Here is a 17,440-nt window from a genome sequence, read left to right as displayed (position 1 = left end):
CCACACACACACACAGGCCTACACGTCCCATCCAGAACCATGCCGACAGCTGCGCTACCGACACCACTTGCAGTCTCTCCACCCTCAAGGTCCCTCCCCCACCACTGTTCACCAACCTGACCCCTGACTGTAAACCTGTGGCAACTAAAAGCAGGAGGTACAGCGCGGGGGACAGGGCCTTCATTCTGTCAGAGGTGCATCGGCTGCTCAGGGAGGGGATCATTGAGCCAAGCACAAGTCCTTGGAGGGCCCAGGTGGTCGTTGTTCGGACTGGACAGAAAAATAGGATGGTCGTGGACTATAGCCAGACCATCAATAGGTTCACGCAGCTTGACGCGTACCCCCTACCCCGCATCGCGGATATGGTCAACCAGATAGCTCAGTACAAGGTGTACTCGACCATAGATCTGAAATTCGCTTATCACCAGCTCCCCATCCGCCCAGAGGACCGCCCCTACACCGCCTTTGAGGCGGGCGGCAGACTCTATCACTTCCTGAGCGTCCCCTTCGGTGTCACGAATGGGGTCTGTCTTCCAGAGGGAAATGGACCAGATAGTGGACCAGTGCCAACTGAAGGCCACATTTCCCTATCTGGATAACATCACCATCTGTGGTCGTGACTGGCCGGATCACAATGCCAACCTCCAACGATTTCTCCAAGTGGCCGCAGCTCTGAACCTTACTTACAACAGGGACAAGTGTGTGTTCGGAACCACCCGCCTCGCTATCCTTGGGTATGTCGTGGAGAACGGCGTCATTGGCCCTGATCCTGACCGTATGCGCCCCCTGTTAGAATTCCCTCTTCCCACCACCCTCAAAGCCCTCAGATGGTGCCTGGGTTTTTTTTCCTATTACGCCCAATGGGTCCCCCATTACGCAGACAAGGCACACCCCCTGGTCAAGTCTACCACGTTTCCCCTCTCTGCTGAGGCCTGCGTGGCCTTCAGCTGAATTAAAGGGGACATTGCCAAAGCAACGATGCATGCGGTGGACGAGACCATTCCCTTCCAAGTAGAGAGTGACGCCTCCGATTTTGCTCTGGCTGCTACCCTCAATGAGGAAGGCAGGCCAGTAGCATTCTTTTCTCGAACCCTCCAAGGCTCTGAAATTCGGCACTCCGCGGTGGAGAAAGAAGCCCAGGCCATAGCAGAGGCTGTTAGGCACTGGAGGCACTATCTCGCCGGCAAAAGGTTCACCTTGCTGACCGACTAGTGCTCGGTTGCGGTCATGTTCAGCAACCAATAGCGGGGCAAAATCAAAAATGATAAGATTTTGCGGTGGAGAATAGAACTCTCCACCTACAACTACGATGTCCTGTACCGGCCTGGCAGACTCAATGAGCCCCCTGATGCCCTATCCCGGGGTACGTGTGCTAGCACACAGCTCGACCAGCTATACGCGCTTCATGCACAACTTTGCCATCCAGGGGTCACCCGATTTTACCATTTCGTGAAAGCCCGGAACCTGCCATACTGCCTGGAGGACATCAGGACGATGACCAGGGACTGCCAAATCTGCGCTGAGTGCAAACCGCACTTCTACCATCCTGACACGGCGCAACTTGTCAAGGCCACCCGCCCTTTTGAGCGACTGAGTGTTGACTTTAAGCGCCCCCTTCCCTCCACCGACCGCAATGTCTATTTTCTCAATGTTATCGACGAGTACTCACGGTTCCCCTTTGCCATTCCCTGCCCCAACACCACTGCCACGTCCGTCATAAAAGCCCTGCGCCAGCTCTTCACTCTGTTTGGGTATCCCTGCTATATCCACAGTGATAGAGGGTCCTCCTTTATGAGTGACGAGCTGCGCCAGTACCTGCTAGCTAGGGGCATTGCTACTAGTTGGACCATGAGTTATAATCCCCGGAGAAATGGACAGGAGGAGAGGGAGAATGCCACAGTGTGGAAGGCCACACTTTTAGCCCTTAAGTCAAAAGGGTTGCCGGTCTCTCGATGGCAGGAGGTCCTCCCTGAGACACTCCACTCTAACCGCTCTCTGTTGTGTACGTCCACCAATGCCACCCCTCACGAACGCCTATTCTCTTTTCCCAGGAAGTCTGTCACTGGGACCACTCTACCAGTTTGGCTGACGTCCCCGGGGTCAGTGCTGCTCCGGAAACATGTGAGGAGTAATAAATACTCCCCACTGGTCAAGAGGGTTCACCTTCTACATGCGAACCCCCAGTATGCCTATGTGGTCTTACCTGATGGGCGGGAGGACACGGTCTCCGTCCGTGACCTGGCACCCGCAGGTGCAGCAGACCACTACCCTGAACACTCTCCGGTAACTATGAACCCTGTACCCGAGGTGACACCGCGCTCACCAGGCCCTACACAGACTCCTCACGACACTCATATACCGGGCGTTTCGTACGCATATATACCAGGCGCCTCGCACATGCGTGAGGGACCACTGGCGCCTAGTGGGCTGGAACCAGCACAACGTCCGTCTCCTGTGCAATCACCGCCACCGTCGGCATCTGTGCAATCACAGCCGGTGCTACGTAGATCGCAGCGCCAGATTCGACCACCTGATAGACTTAACCGGTAAGAAACTTCGCCACATGGGGACTCTTTTAAAACAAAGGGGGGGTGAATGTGGTGAACTACGTGTGCCTGTCTGGACACACCACCTGCTGACTGCTCCTGTGGCTCCTCCCACAGACCCCTGTATAAAGGCGATCTGAGCCTGGGCCCGGCCTCTCAGTCTCCACACTGTAGTATGGTGGTCACTCACTGCTGGTTCCTTCTTCCAGTCAATAAAAGCCGATATCTCGCCTTTACGTCTCAGAGTGAGTTATTGATGGTGCATCACAAACAAAAAAAAGAAAAAAAGAAAAGAAAAAAATCAGCTTTTGTGATCACTAGTACAGTACAATGGACTCCTGTTAATTGGGCCACTAGTTAATCGGGGCAGCCGTTTATTTAGGACAAATCTTAAAGAACAAAATCTACTGAAGAAAATAGCTGGGATTCCCTTTGTTTATTTGAGACACTATGCCACTAAGTTGGGACAGAAGACTGTTGCTGAAGTTTCTAACCAGCACTTGTGTGGCCATTAATCACTACACATGCTTAGAGTGAACAGTTTTTAAATAGCATCAGTTGTGTGAATTTGTGTTCAGAAAGCAGTGATTTTTATGACTGATATTTGGTGAGAAGTAAATAGCAAGACAATTTGGAACTCTTTTTGCTCGCTACGGTTTCAAACGTTCAGACTTGGAGATGCCAGAAACAGCTGGGACTGAAAATGAAATGATATCACTACTTCAACAAGTTAGGATCTATGAAGATTTGAAGGTATTGACAATCATCTTCAATGTTACAAGGAAAATGAAGAATTGGAAGATACAGTCTTTGAAGGCATTGTGTGATGTCTACTATCTGTATAAGTCATCTGTGCTGATTTATTCATGGCAAAAGAACGCAGCAATGTGTGCTGGATGAGAGAGAGCGAGAGAGAGAGAGAGGGAGAGGGGTTGCCTCAGTTAGCAACAGCATGGAATCAATTCGACCACAGGACCTCACCTGTCTATCAGGCTACTTGCTGGGGATGTCAAAAGCAGCCAATTGATGAGTCCAGAAATGGGAACCATCACTGTGAAGATCTGTAGTTTGAGTGCAGCTGTAAATCACAGACTCTGACAGATTCCCATCCACACTGAAAAGGAAAAAAAGAGATATGAAAGAGGAAAAATTAAGCTTTTTCGTAGATGAGCTTGAAGAAGCCCCCTTCTAGTGACATCTTAGCTCTGCCTCCTTTTAACCTTTTTGTGGTCCTTTTTAGGATAGGTTAATTACTGTAACAGGCTCCTGCCAAACCTGGCTACTGTGCTGCACTCCTTGCACTCATTACAACAGATTGGGAAGAAATGGAAATGGTCAAAGCAGTGTGAGGTGGCTTTCAAAAGATAAAGACAATGACAATATCAGACACTGTACTCATGTATTATGATCTAATTTGTCCAGTGAAGCTTGTCTGTGATGCCACATCTTATGTTATAGATGCAGTCATGTCAGATGTTACCAGTGACGGAAGTGAGTGCCACATAGCCTTTGCATCGTGTTCCCTTACAAGTTCATAGAGAGTGCCTTGAGTCTGTATGGGCTGTAAAACATCTCAATCGGTACTTGTATGGGAGAGAGTTTACCCCCGTTACTGATCATCAATTGCTAGCGTCCAATTTCAGTCCAGAGTGCATGACCATACACTGTATTCCATCTGCCACCTCTTTGCCCATTCTCCTAATCTAAGTCTTTCTGCAGCCACTGTGCTTCCTCAACACTCCCGCCCCTCCACCTATTTTCATATCATCCACAAATTTGGCCACAAAGCCTTCAATGTCATCATCTAAATCATTGACATACACAAAAGCCTGTGGAATACCACTACTCACCAGCAACCAGTCCAATAAGGATCCCCTTATTCTCACTCTTTGCCTCCTGCCAACCAACCAATCTCTCTCCATGCTAGTATCCTTCCTACAATATCTCGGGCTTTTATCCTGTTTAGCAGCATCATCTGTGGCACCTTATCTGTTAAAGGCCTTCTGAAAATCCAAGTACACAACATCCACTGATTCTTCTTTGTCTACAAGAACATAAGAAATAGGAGCAGGAGTAGGCCATCTGACCAGTTGAGCCTGCTCTGCCATTCGATAAGATCATGGCTGATCTGGCTACGGACTCCTAACGACCTACCTGCCTTTTCCCCATAAACTTTAGTTCCCCTACTATGCAAAAATCTATTCAACCTTATCTTAAATACATTTACTGACTTAGCCTCAACTGCCAAAGCCATCAATTTGTGGCAGAGAATTCCACAGATTCACCACTCTCTGGGAAGAGCAGATCCTTCTCATCTACATCTTAAATCTACTCCCATGAATCTTGAGGCTATGTCCCCTAGTTTGAGTCTCACCTATCAGTGGAAACAACTTTCCTGCTTCTATGTTATCTATCCCTTTCATAGTTATATATGTTTCTATAAGATCTCCTCTTATTCTTCTAAATTCCAGCGAGTACAGTCCCAGGCAACTCAATCTCTCCTCATAGTCTAACCCCCTCACCTTTCTAATCAACCTTCTCTGCACCACCTCCAAAGCTAGTATAACCTTCCTCAATTAAGGAGATCAGAAATACATGCAATTCTCCAGATGTGGCCTCACCAGTGCCCTGTACATTTGTAGCATAACCTCCCTGTTCTTCAATTCAATCCCTCTAGCAATGAAGGCCAACATTCCATTTGCCTTCTTGATAGTCTGCTGCATCTGCAAACCAAAACTATCCCGCTTGTTATTTCTTCAAAGAATTCCAACAGGTTTCTCAGGCAAGATTTTCCCTCATGGAAACCATGCTGACTTTGGCCTGTTTTGTCACATGCCTCCAAGTACCCCAAGACAACATCCTTTACAACTAATCCAACATCTTCCCAACCACTGAGGTCAGGCTAACTGGCCTATAATTTCCTTTCTTCTGCCACCCTCCCTTATTGAAGAGCAGAGTGCTATTTACAATTTTTCAGTCCTCCAGAACCATGCCGGACTCTATTGATTCATAAAAGAACATTACTAATACCTCCGCAATCTTTTTAGCTATTTCTTTTAGAACCCTGGGGTGTAAGTCCATCAGGTCCAGGTGACTTATCTACCTTCAGACCTTTCAGTTTACCAAGCACCATCTTCCTAGGAATAACAACTGCACTCGCATCTGTCCCTTGACATTTTCATAATTCCGGCATACTGTTAGTGTCTTCCACAGTGAAGACTGATGCAAAATACTTACTCAGTTTGTTCACCATTTCCTTGTTCCCCCATTACTCCTCTATTTGTCATCCTTTTCAATTTTGTCCCCTTTTTACACTGCAACCCATCCCACTGACTGCAATTTTGCCCTATCATCTACCTGTCCTTCCTGACAATTCCATTATACACTACTTCTGCTTGTAAACCAACATCTCTATCTTCAGCCCTATCACTCTCATTCCCATCCTACAACAAAATTAGTTTAAACACTCTCCAAAAGCTCTGGCAAACCTATCCGCAAGCATATTGGTCCCTTCAGGTTCAGGTGTAGCCTGTCCATTTTGAACAGGTCATACCTTCCCCAGAAGGGATACCAATGATCCATAAATCTGAAACCCTGCCCTCTGCACCAATTCCTCAGTTACAGATTCATCTGACAAGTCATCACATTCTTGCCCTCATTGGTATATGCCGCAAGCAGCAATCCAGAGATTGTCAAGCTGGAATTCCTACTTTTCAGCTTTCTACCTAGCTCTCTAAATTCTCTCTTTAGGACCTCTTCTTTTCCTTCCTATGTCATTGGTACTAATATGTACCAAGACATCTGGTTGTTCACCCTCTCCGTTTAGAACGTTGTAGGCACTGATCCCAGACGTCGCTGATCCTGGCACCTGGGAGGCAACATACCATCTGGGTCTCTATTGCAACCACAGTCTCTGTTATCTAACTAAGGAATCTACTGTCACTGCTGAATTACTCCTCTGCTCTCTTCACTTCCAAGACACAGTGCCAGAGACCAGGTCGCTACAGCTGCCCCCAGTAGGTCATTTCCCCAATGATATACTTGTTATTGAGGGGAATGGGCACGGGGCACTCTATACTGGCTGCCTATTTCCCTTCCCTCTTCTGATAGTCACAAATTCACCTGCCTCCTGCAACCTCGGGGTAACTACCTCCTGTAGCTTCAATCTTTAATCACCTCAGTTTCCCTTATGAGCCCATGGTCCTTGAGTTGCAGCTCCATTTCTCAACATGTTTTCTGAGGAGCTGTAGCTTGGTGCACCTGGTGCAGATGTGGTTATCTGGCAAGCTGGAGGTCTCTCAGAATTCCTACATCTCATGCACTGGAGCCATTTTTACTGCCCTATCTATACACTTTAAGAAGAACGAGCAAGAAAAAGCATACCAGATACTTCCATCACCACACTTGTTCTCAACCAAGCCTATTGAATCAAAGCCAAAAGTTTCCCCACTTGAACACTGCCCCACTCCAACAATGGCTGCTCCATTTGACTCTGCCTTATTTTTATTTGACCTTGCTAATGGAATCCTGAGTTCCATCTGGCCGCTGTTCAAGCTCTGAAAAATGGCTGCGAAGCACTGGTATTTAAAGCACTCTACTCAATTTGGGTGAAGACATCTTTACTTTTCGCCTCTGAACTCTGAATTGTTGCTATTCAGTTTATAGCTCAGCAAGGAGTGTTGAGTATTTAATAATTGAGTAATATTGTAAATGTATTGTTTGATAAGGTATTCTTTGTTGTTTACATTATGTATTGTGGGTTATCAGAAAAAGTACATTAAAGGCATATGTCATCATGTCAGCACATGACACATGTGCGCCTTACTTAAAGTTAAAAGCAAAACTAAGACTTGTTCCTTATGGCTCCCGTCTGTCTCTTGCAATTAGTTTTTATGTTTTGGAGTTACAAACCATAACAGTGTCCATTTTCCTGTCAGCTTCTAATTAAATTGAATGATCCACCTCATGGCATGTCCAACAATGAAGAGACTACTGAAGTGTTGAACATTAATTAAAGCAATTAAATTGATTCAAAAATACATGGAATTATACAAGAGATAATGGGAGATGGATCTTTATTGATTTTTCTGGAAGCATTAAATTGCCTTTCTTATCAATAAATATATTGTAATTACTTGAGGTGATTATATAGAATTGTCAGATGAGAGAATGGAATCAGAATTGGCCGTTATGTCACTAAGCACTTGCCTATACACATTGATAAGAATTGCATGTTAAAAATAGCCTTTGGACTGATAGACTGCTGCCATCAATGATATACATGATTAAAGTATTGTGGTATTGCAACTAAACAATGAAATGACGCAATCAGGATATGGTTCCAGTTTTAAAAATATAAATGTTGCAAGACTCATCAGCAAACTGCATTGCACTTGGCAGAATCAAACAAGCTATGAACAACGACATCAATTTGCATTTGTACATTTTGCATTTGTTAACTCCAAGGTACTTTATAAAACTTTATTGTCAAAATTTAATAGCGAATCACATATGAAGAGACTAGTATATAATTGATCAGCAGTGGCCAATCAGCAATCCAAAGCATGAAAAGACATAACTCACTAAGGTTCACCGATTGAGTGCAGAAGGCATCAAGCTGTGGCAGTTTGGTGCTCTGAGTAGCAGACAATCAGTGATGGAGATTGGTTGGCAAGAACAAATTAAAATAAAGCAGAATGGCCATTGTCGGAGTAGCCATTGGGTAAGTGGACAATGTTAAAGTAGGGATTTTGAGCCTTTAACTATTTGAGGCTTCAGTTAGGAGAAGCTTGAGTGAGAAAAATCAAAAAGCTGTAGGTAGGTTCCCCCCCCCCCCCGCAGTTTTTTTTTCTTCTTTATACTTGTTCAGTTAGAAAAGTAAGAATGCCAAGCAGGAAAGCTAAATTCTCCTCCTATGGGATGTGCGAAGACAGGAAGACCTCGAGTATCCCAAGACATTCTACAAGTATTTGAAGAGCAAGAGGATTAGACCGTAGAGAATAGGACCAATCAAGTGTGACAGTGGAAAAGTGTGTATGGAACAGGAGGAGATTACAGAGGTACTTAATGAACACTTTGCTTCAGTATTCACTACAGAAAACGACCTTAGCAATTGTAGGGATGACTTACAGCAGACTGAAAGGCTTGAGCACACAGACATTAAGAAAGAGGATGTACTGGAGCTTTTGGAAAGAATCAAGTTGGATAAGTCACTGGGACTTATTAGTCCCAGTGAAGGGATGGGTTAGTAAATTTGCTGATGACACAAAAGGTTGGGGGTGTTGTGGATAGTGTGAAGGGCTGTCAGATGTTACAGCAGGACATTGATAGGTTGCAAATCTGGGCTGAGAAGTGGCAGATGGAGTTCAACCCAGATAAGTTTGAAGGGGTTCATCTTGGTAGGTAAAATATGATGACAGAATACAGTATTAATGGTAATGGATGAGATATCCCCAGGCTACTGTGGGAGGTGAGGAAGGAGATTGCTGAGCCTTTGGCAGTGATCTTTACATCATAAGTGGGGACAGGAAAGGTTCCGGAGGATTGGAAGGATGCAGCTAGAGATAGCCCAGAAAATTATAGACCAGTGAGTCTTATTTCAGTGGTTGGTAAGCTGATGGAGAAGATCCTGAGAGGCAGGATTTATGAACATTTGGAGAGCCATAATCTGATTAGGGATAGTCAGCATGGCTTTGTCAAAGGCAGGTCGTGCCTTACGAGCCTGATTGAATTTTTTGAGGTTGTGACTAAACACATTGATGAAGGTAGAACTGTAGATGTAGTGTATATGGATTTCAGCAAGGCATTTGATAAGGTACCCCATGCAAGGCTTATTGAGAAAGTAATGAGGCATGGATCCAAGTGGTCCTTGTTTTGTGGATCCAGAATTGGCTTGCCCACAGAAGGCAAAGAGTGGTTGTAGATAGGTCATATTCTGCATGAAGGTGTATGACTATAGGTGTGCCTCAGTGATCTGTTCTGGGACCCCGTCTCTTCATGATTTTTATAAATGACCTGGATGAAGAAGTGGAGGGATGGGTTAGTAAATTTGCTGATGACACAAAGGTTGGGGGTGTTGTGGATAGTGTGGAGGGCTGTCAGATGTTACAGCAGGACATTGATAGGTTGCAAATCTGGGCTGAGAAGTGGCAGATGGAGTTCAACCCAGATAAGTTTGAAGGGGTTCATCTTGGTAGGTAAAATATGATGACAGAATACAGTATTAATGGTAAGACTCTTGGCAGTGTGGAGGATCAGAGGGACCTTGGGGTATGAGTCCATAGGACACTCAAAGCTGCTGTGCAGGTTGACTGTGTGGGTAAAAAGGCATATGGTGTATCGGCCTTCATCAACCCTAGCAGTCAAGATGAAGGGGAATCCTAAGGGATTCTACAGATATGTTAAGAGCGAAAAGATTGCTGAGGGATAAAATTGGCCCTCTGGAAGATCAGAATGATAATCAATGTGTGGAGCCAAAACAGATGGGGAGAGGTCTTAAATTAATTTTTCGCATTTGTGTTTACTCAGCAGATGGACACAGTCTATAGCAGTGAGGAATAGCGGCATCGACTTCATGGACCATATACAGGTTTCTAAGGAGGAGGTGTTATCTGTCTAGAGACAAATTAGGGTGGATAAATACAAGAGGACATGGCTTTAAGGTAAGGGGTGGAAGGTTCAATGGGGATATTAGAGGGAGGGTTTTTACTCAGAGAATGGTTGGTACATGGAATGCACTGCCTGAGGCAGATACACTAGTGAAATTTAAGAAACTACTAGACAGGTATATGAAGGAATTTATATGGAGGGTTATATGGGAGGCAGGGTCGGCACAGCATTGTGGGCTGAAGGGCCTGTACTGTATTGTTCTATGTTCTATTAAATCCCCAGGAGCTGACAAGGTGTTCACTCAGACCCTGTGGGAGGCAAGTGCAGGGGTTCCAACAGAGTGACAGGTGAGGTACTGGAGGATTGGAGGATAGCTAATAATTTACTGTTGTTTAAGAAAGGCTCTAAAAATAAAGCAAGAAATTAGAGGCTGGTGAGCCTGATATCAGTAATAAGAAAGTTATTGGAAGGTATTCTATAGGAGCAGATATACTGTATTTGTATTTGAATAGACATGAACTGATTAGGAATAGTCAGCATGGCTTTGTGCACGGTAGATCATGTCCAACCAATCTTTTTAAAAAAAAAATTTCATTCAATTTTTAAGATAGTTACATAGAATGAATAGAATAATAGAATAATATGATATCAACCCTCCCTCTCCCCTTAACTCCTCTCCCCTTAACATCCCTATCTAAAAAAAAGAAAGCAAGAAGAAAGAAAGACTGCCTGGATATCAGAAGATCCCCACATGCTCCATGGAATTCAAAATAGCTTTAATATATGTATTTATTTCTTTCCCCACAGGACCAATAACTTTATCTTCGGAGCACCTATATATATATAATCCTATCTTTTGTAAATAAAGGTGCCAGATTCTCAGAAATGTGTCATATTGATTCCTTAAATTATAAGTAATTTTTTCAAGTGGAATGCAGCTAAAAAATTCATTATTCCACCGATCCATACGATCCAACCAATCTTAGAGATTTTTTCAAGGAAGGTACCAAGAAAGTTGATAAAAACAAGGCAGTGGGTGCCTGTATGGACTTTAGCAGGCTGTTTGATAAGGTTCCACATGGAAGGTTGATCAAGAAAGTTCAATCACTTGGCATTCAAGATGAGGTAATAAATTGGATTAGACATCGGCCGTGTGAGAGAAGCCAGAGGGTGGTCATAGATGGTTGACTCTCTGACTAGAGGCCTGTGGCTACAGGTGTGCTGCAGGGATCAATGTTGGGTCCATTGTTGTTTGTCATCTATAACAATGAAAATGTGGTTAACTGGATCAGCAGATTTGTGGATAACACCAACATTGGGGTGTAGTGTACAGCAAAGAAGAATATCAGAGCTTGCAGCAGGATCTGGATCAGCTAGAAAAATGAGCTGAAAACTGGCAGATAGAATTTAATGCAGACAAGTGAGTGGTATTGCTCTTCGGTAGGCTTAACCAGTAGGCCTTACACAGTGAGTGTTAGGGCACTAAGGAATGTGGTAGAGCAAAGGGATCTGGGAATACAGGTCTATAATTCATTGAAAGTAGCATCAAAGGTAGATCAGGTTGTAAAGAAAGCATTTGGCACGTTGGCCTTCATAAATCAAAGTATTGAGTACTGGACTTGGGACGTTATGTTGAAGTTGTATACAGCGTAGGTGAGGCCTAAGTTGGAGTGTCATTTGCAGATTGGGTCACCTACCTGCAGGAAAGATGTAAATAGGGTTGAAAGAATACAGAGAAAATTTACAAAGTATTTGCTGGGACCAGAGGACCTGCTTTAAAAGGAAAGATTGAATAGGTTAGGACTTCATTCCTTGGAACGTAGAAGACTGAGGGGAGATTTGATAGAGCACAATGGTTTACAGTGTAGGCACCTCAGGTTCAATTCCCACCTCTGCCTGTAAGGAGTTTGTAGGTTCTCCCTGTGTCTGTGTGGGTTTCCTCCAGGTGCTCTGGTTTTCTCCCACAATCCAAAGACATACCGGTTGGTAGGTTACTTGGTCATTGTACATTGTCCCGTGATTAGATTAGGATTAAATCAGGGGATTGCTGGGCAGCATGGTTCGAAGGGCCAGAAGGACCTTTCCTGTGCTGCTTCTCAATAACATTTTAAAAAACATGTAGGATATTGATAGGCTGAATGCAAGCAGGCTTTTTCTGCTGAGGTTGGGTGGAGCTACAACTGGAGATCATGTGTTCAGAGTGAAAGGTTAAAACTTTAAGGGGACCCTGGGGGAAACTTATTTATTCAGAGGGTCATGAGTGTGTCAGTGCAAGTGGTGCATCCAAGCTCGATTTCAACATTAAAGAGAAGTTGGGATTGGCACATGGATGGTAGGGGTAGAGAGGGTGATGGACCTAGTGCAGGCCGATGGGAGAAGGCAGTTCAAATGGTTCAGCATGGTCTAGATGGGCTGAAGAGCCTGTTTCTGCGCTGTACTTTATTATGACTCTATGATCTTAAGCTTGGCTTAAGAAATTGGCTTTAATAAGTCTTTGAGGAAGAAAGAGAATTATAGAAGTAAACTGATTTGGTAAGGGAATTTCAGAGTTTAAGCCCTAGGTTGCCTGTGAACAGGGCAGTTGCTCGGCTGTGGGTTTCGTGGTGATTTATTCTGTATGGTCGATAGTTCTTCAATGCCTGTGAGTATTTTTCAGGTCGATCTATGAAACAGTGCTGTTTCAAATTAAAGAGTCAGATTTTAAATAACATAATCCAAACCTCATTCCCACAGTCAAGAATAAGCTGACAAAAATCATACATGTAAATGATGACACTCTTTAACTTAACAAGATTTTTCAACTTTGGCTGGGTTTGAACCTTTTATTGATTTCATTTTCAGGAGATACAGATATGGTAAATTAATGGCATTGGGTGAAGTAGTTCATATTTTGCTAATCTAATGTTTAAATGTAAATTGGGATAAATATGCTGCAGTGCAAAACTGGGGATGAAGTATTAAGGGACCACAAAGATGTGTCATAAACATAGTGATATAAGGTAGTCTAATTCCAAAATATTAGACCCTGCTTATCTCTTAAATTCTGTAAATGAACATTTTAGTACTCTGCACAGCAATTATAAGTGTGAATTATAGCTTCAAATGTTTCCGTACATTACAAAGACGCTTGATGGAAAAGTCTCATTTTCAATGACCAAGTCAAAGTAGAATTTGTTATGTAAAATTCAAAATTCAGTTTAAAAATAAATATAAATTTAAATTTAGTATAATAAACAGAAAAGCAATAAAATGAAAGCTTTCAATCAGGATTGGTATCTATCAACTATCCTGTAGACAATCTATCTGTCGGCACATGTTACAGCTATTATGTATGTATCTCATTCCAGCTGACAAATGAGATTTATGGATTCATAAAATACAGCTGACAAAGGCTTGGAGCAACAGAAATGATGGTATGAACTACAAAGCTCCTTTTTAAAATACTTCTGAGAGTAGTTGCTATCACACTTACTGAAATTCCAATACAATGAAGTGCAAGAACAGTCAGCCTTATTCTTGTAGATGGCAGCATACAGGAACTTTTTCTCTATTTGTTCTACATTAGGACAGCTTAATTTCAAAAGATTAATTTATTAACTTCTGATTAGTAGCAGCTATTCTGCTGAGCAGGTCTGTTTTTTCCTCTGCACAATGTTTTGTCAGTGAGTGTTCCCTGTGAGATTTTGTGAAGAAAAATTTGTAGCCCCATTACACTGGGTGTTCACTTTGTGAGGGTACAACTTGCACTTTATTCGGATTCAATCGGCAGCAACAAGAGCTTTGCATTCAGCTGTGGTGATAAGATGCTAATTCCATGTAGATATGACCTTCAAGTGTCTTGCAGGTATTCTTCCCCATTTTTCCCTGGAGAGAAAGTCTGATGTTTGGAGTGCCTAACTGAAGCAGGCATCAACAGTTCATTTAGCAATACTTGAAGAGAGCAGAATACCGAGGAGGAACATTAAGAGGAGAGAATTTTCACTTCAGTGTGTGGCTTAACAATTAATGGGAGATACTGAGGGAGTGAAGGTCATATCTCACTTATTATGTGACATGAACAGAGAAGTCCGATAAGAGCCAGATGCAGGTAGGGGGGATTATTTTAGATTAACATCTTGGTCGGCAATGATGAGTTGCACTTAAGAGCCTGTTTCTGTGCTGTAAGAATCCATGACCCTGTTTCTCTTTTATGTTTACAGCTTTGAGGAAGAAGAAGGAATTACATATGTAATGAGCCCTCTTGTTTGGCTCGAGGCATCCAAACTTACAACCAATAAAGTAATCACAAAATGTTGTCACAAGTTTCATGTTTGTCCTTGGCAGCCTTCCGCAACAACGAGGCGGCAATGATCTGCTCTCCTGCTCCTCAATGATCCCCAGGCACGGGTGATAGATCGCTCATTCTTCTCCTCTCCTCTGCGAATGCAAGCCGGTTCTCCACAGCACAATCTTATGCTGAGAGCAGAAGTGAAAGTGAACCAGTCCAGGCTGGCAAGGCATTTCCAGAACAAAGTGACTGGTGCTATATTTACAGCACAACCATAGCAGGGAAGATTTTAAGTTAGGTTCACCTTTGCAGTACATGTCGGAGTCCCGCTCAGCATTAAGTGGCTGGCTGCACTTACAGAATGGGTTGTGCGAATGAGCTCTTCCAGCTGGCACTGAAGTTGTACACTTGTGAGTGTCAAAGCCAAATATGTAAAGGCACCTGAAAACTATTACAGAAGAAAATTAAAATTTAAAAATGACTTAAATGTGTCTTAACAATAATTAAAACACTATAAACACCTGCACACAATGAAAATGATTTAAACTGAGGGAATTAAATCAAACAAAAAAGTTAACTTATCATCCTTCTGCAGTCAATAGTTTCCTTGATTTCAGTGGGACAGCTGTAATTGTTCCAGCTTCAATATGGCACAAGACAGTGGCGGAATTCCAGTTCACAAGCTCAGAAGGTTCATGCTACCCTGTTGAACCCCGGGGAGAATTCACGTGTACAGCTGGCAGTACAGACATCATGGCAGAAGGTGCTGCTCTAAACTTAGGGACTTCCTTGGAGAGACTCAGGTAAGATCAACAGAAATGTGTCAGGCTGAAGATCCGCTCCACTAAAACAGGAACCAAGAAATTCATGTGTCGCAAAAGCAGAGAAAGCCCTGCTCATGCAAATAAAATTTAATCGCACACGTTTCTGTGAGGGTTAATGCCGGTTGTTACTATCACATAATGTCAAACTAGCATCTACAGATTTTCTCCTGTTTTAGCTTATACCCTCATGCAGTTCCTGGCATCCAGTTTATCCAGATGAGTACAACATCCAGACTTTGTCTTCAGTGAGTTTTGCAACCACATTGGTTTAAATAATGACTGGCAGTGTTCACCCACAGGAGACCCAGCTTTTTCACAGATTGAAGGCTCCAGATAAGCGTTTGTTATAGGGCCAGTCTCATCTCTACAGATTTCATTGTTCTGCGCAACTTCCTGCAAAAACAAACACTAGGCCAGACTAACCAAAACTGGGATCTCAATCAAGCCAGTTCAATAAATTTCCCCTGAGAGTTGAATGGCCATAAACTGCAAGAAGAAAGTCTGCAAATAGAGAAGTAGTTCTAAGTTCACTCTCTGAACAATGGGAGAAAGACAGCTGTCAAAATGAATGACACCCAAAATAAGGGAGTCACCAACTTATTAATATTTATTTCAATAGCAATGCTTTTGTCATTGACTCATCCACAAAATCACCTTGATTCTCAACTATGAGCTCAGAGGGACATCCTGAGCTCTGCACCACAGTGACTCACAAAGGAAACAATAAACAACCGCATTAGTTTGACTACATTGAAACATTGTGGATGAGATTAGGGAAGGGCCCAGAATGGTTTATTTGTCGCTTAATGCGTGGTTGTAGACTAACTTGTAAATTATTATTTAAGGTGCTTGTATATCCAGAGAGCCATTCCTCTGTAAAAGAAGACTGTTTTGGGTGTCTGGATACAAGTGCAAGTTCTATTGAACCACTCTGCATTCTCCTCCATTATTCATTCATTGTGATCTACATTCACTCATTCAAATCCACACCATCTGTCAACTATCTGTTTGCACTAATCGTTCTTTTTATTTCCCCCCCTTTCTTATCAACTCCATCCAGGTTCTATCACTGGGCAATTTACTGTAGGCAGTTTGATGACCAGCCCACGCACCTTTGTGAAGTAGGATGAACCTAGAGCCCCAAGAGAAAAGTCCTGCAGTCACAGGGAGCCTCTGCAAATTCCACACGGACACCTCTTTCAGTCTCTGGCACTATGAGGCGGCAGCTCTTCTTGCTGCACCATTCTACCTCCCCTCAGGTCAGAATAGTAAGGATAAATACTGGTGGCTCAAGAAGTTCAACTTGCAATGCCTGCTGTTCCCAAAACAGAGTAGTAGTACACAATAAGCTTCAATGATGCAGTTTTGATTTGTCACTGGTGACTTTCACAATCTTTTCTCTGTTTTCCAAAGCTGAATTAATGAAGTTACTCCAACTGTTTTATCATCAGAAAACTGGCACAGTCTTTATCATTCATACTCTCTTAAATTATCTGTATAACATTGGGGGGAGGGGGCGTACATTTGTTTAATGTCGCATGCAATTGTCGGTAGAACCATCAGCGTATACTGAAGTATCTCCCTAGTTTGTTATCTTCGAGAGTGGGACTTGAACTCATGTTCCTCCAGATGAGTAAAACATCATGGTACCACAGCCGGTATTCAAAGAGCTTGACGATGAGATTGATGTTCCTACCCACAGGCACTTTGATGAATGGCATCATCTAATTTTGTTCAGATTCAGCTCGGGGCACAATCCCCTTTTTAAAGTTGCTATTAAACCTGTTTCTTCTGCCTCCTCAAGCATCCTGGATCACAATAGTGTCCTGTGTGAAAACATTCTCGTTTCCCTTCAGGGAAACTTACACCCAAAGCCAATGAAGACAGATTCCAGATGAGAAAATTGCAAGAATATTGGCAACCATCTTATAATTTTGTTCTCTAGTTAATGACTTATTTGCCACTGCAGGTAGTTTTCCTGAAGTACCCTGCCAAAACCATTCATAACTGTGAACATACAGTACCTACTATACAGTGGCTCCTTTTAACTGCCTCTGCTTTAAGGCAGCCAGTCTCAGCCACTCCAGTCATTCCACATTACGCTCATTTCCATCACCATTCCAGTCAGTCGCCCCCTTCACCATCTTCTTTCCTAATATGTGGTGCCCAGATTACACCAGCTGGGAGCTGAGCAA

The 17,440-nt window shown here is 43.4% G+C and overlaps 1 long non-coding RNA gene across 2 annotated transcripts in view; it reads left to right on the top strand.

Annotated features, from left to right (window-relative positions):
* Nucleotides 1-14,802, top strand: part of LOC132403012 (uncharacterized) — an 85,000-nt gene extending 70,198 nt beyond the window's left edge. For both annotated transcript variants that reach the window (XR_009515158.1, XR_009515157.1), the window contains exons 3-5: nucleotides 10,074-10,207; nucleotides 13,999-14,241; nucleotides 14,354-14,802. This is a non-coding gene — a long non-coding RNA (uncharacterized LOC132403012). The remainder of the gene's footprint in view (nucleotides 1-10,073; nucleotides 10,208-13,998; nucleotides 14,242-14,353) is intronic.
* Nucleotides 14,803-17,440: the final 2,638 nt, after the last annotated feature.

The sequence above is a fragment of the Hypanus sabinus genome, chromosome 12 (assembly GCF_030144855.1).
Source record: "Hypanus sabinus isolate sHypSab1 chromosome 12, sHypSab1.hap1, whole genome shotgun sequence".
Taxonomy (NCBI): domain Eukaryota; kingdom Metazoa; phylum Chordata; class Chondrichthyes; order Myliobatiformes; family Dasyatidae; genus Hypanus; species Hypanus sabinus.
The sequence above is the reverse complement of the archived record's forward strand: the minus strand, read 5'-3'. Positions and strand labels throughout refer to the sequence as shown.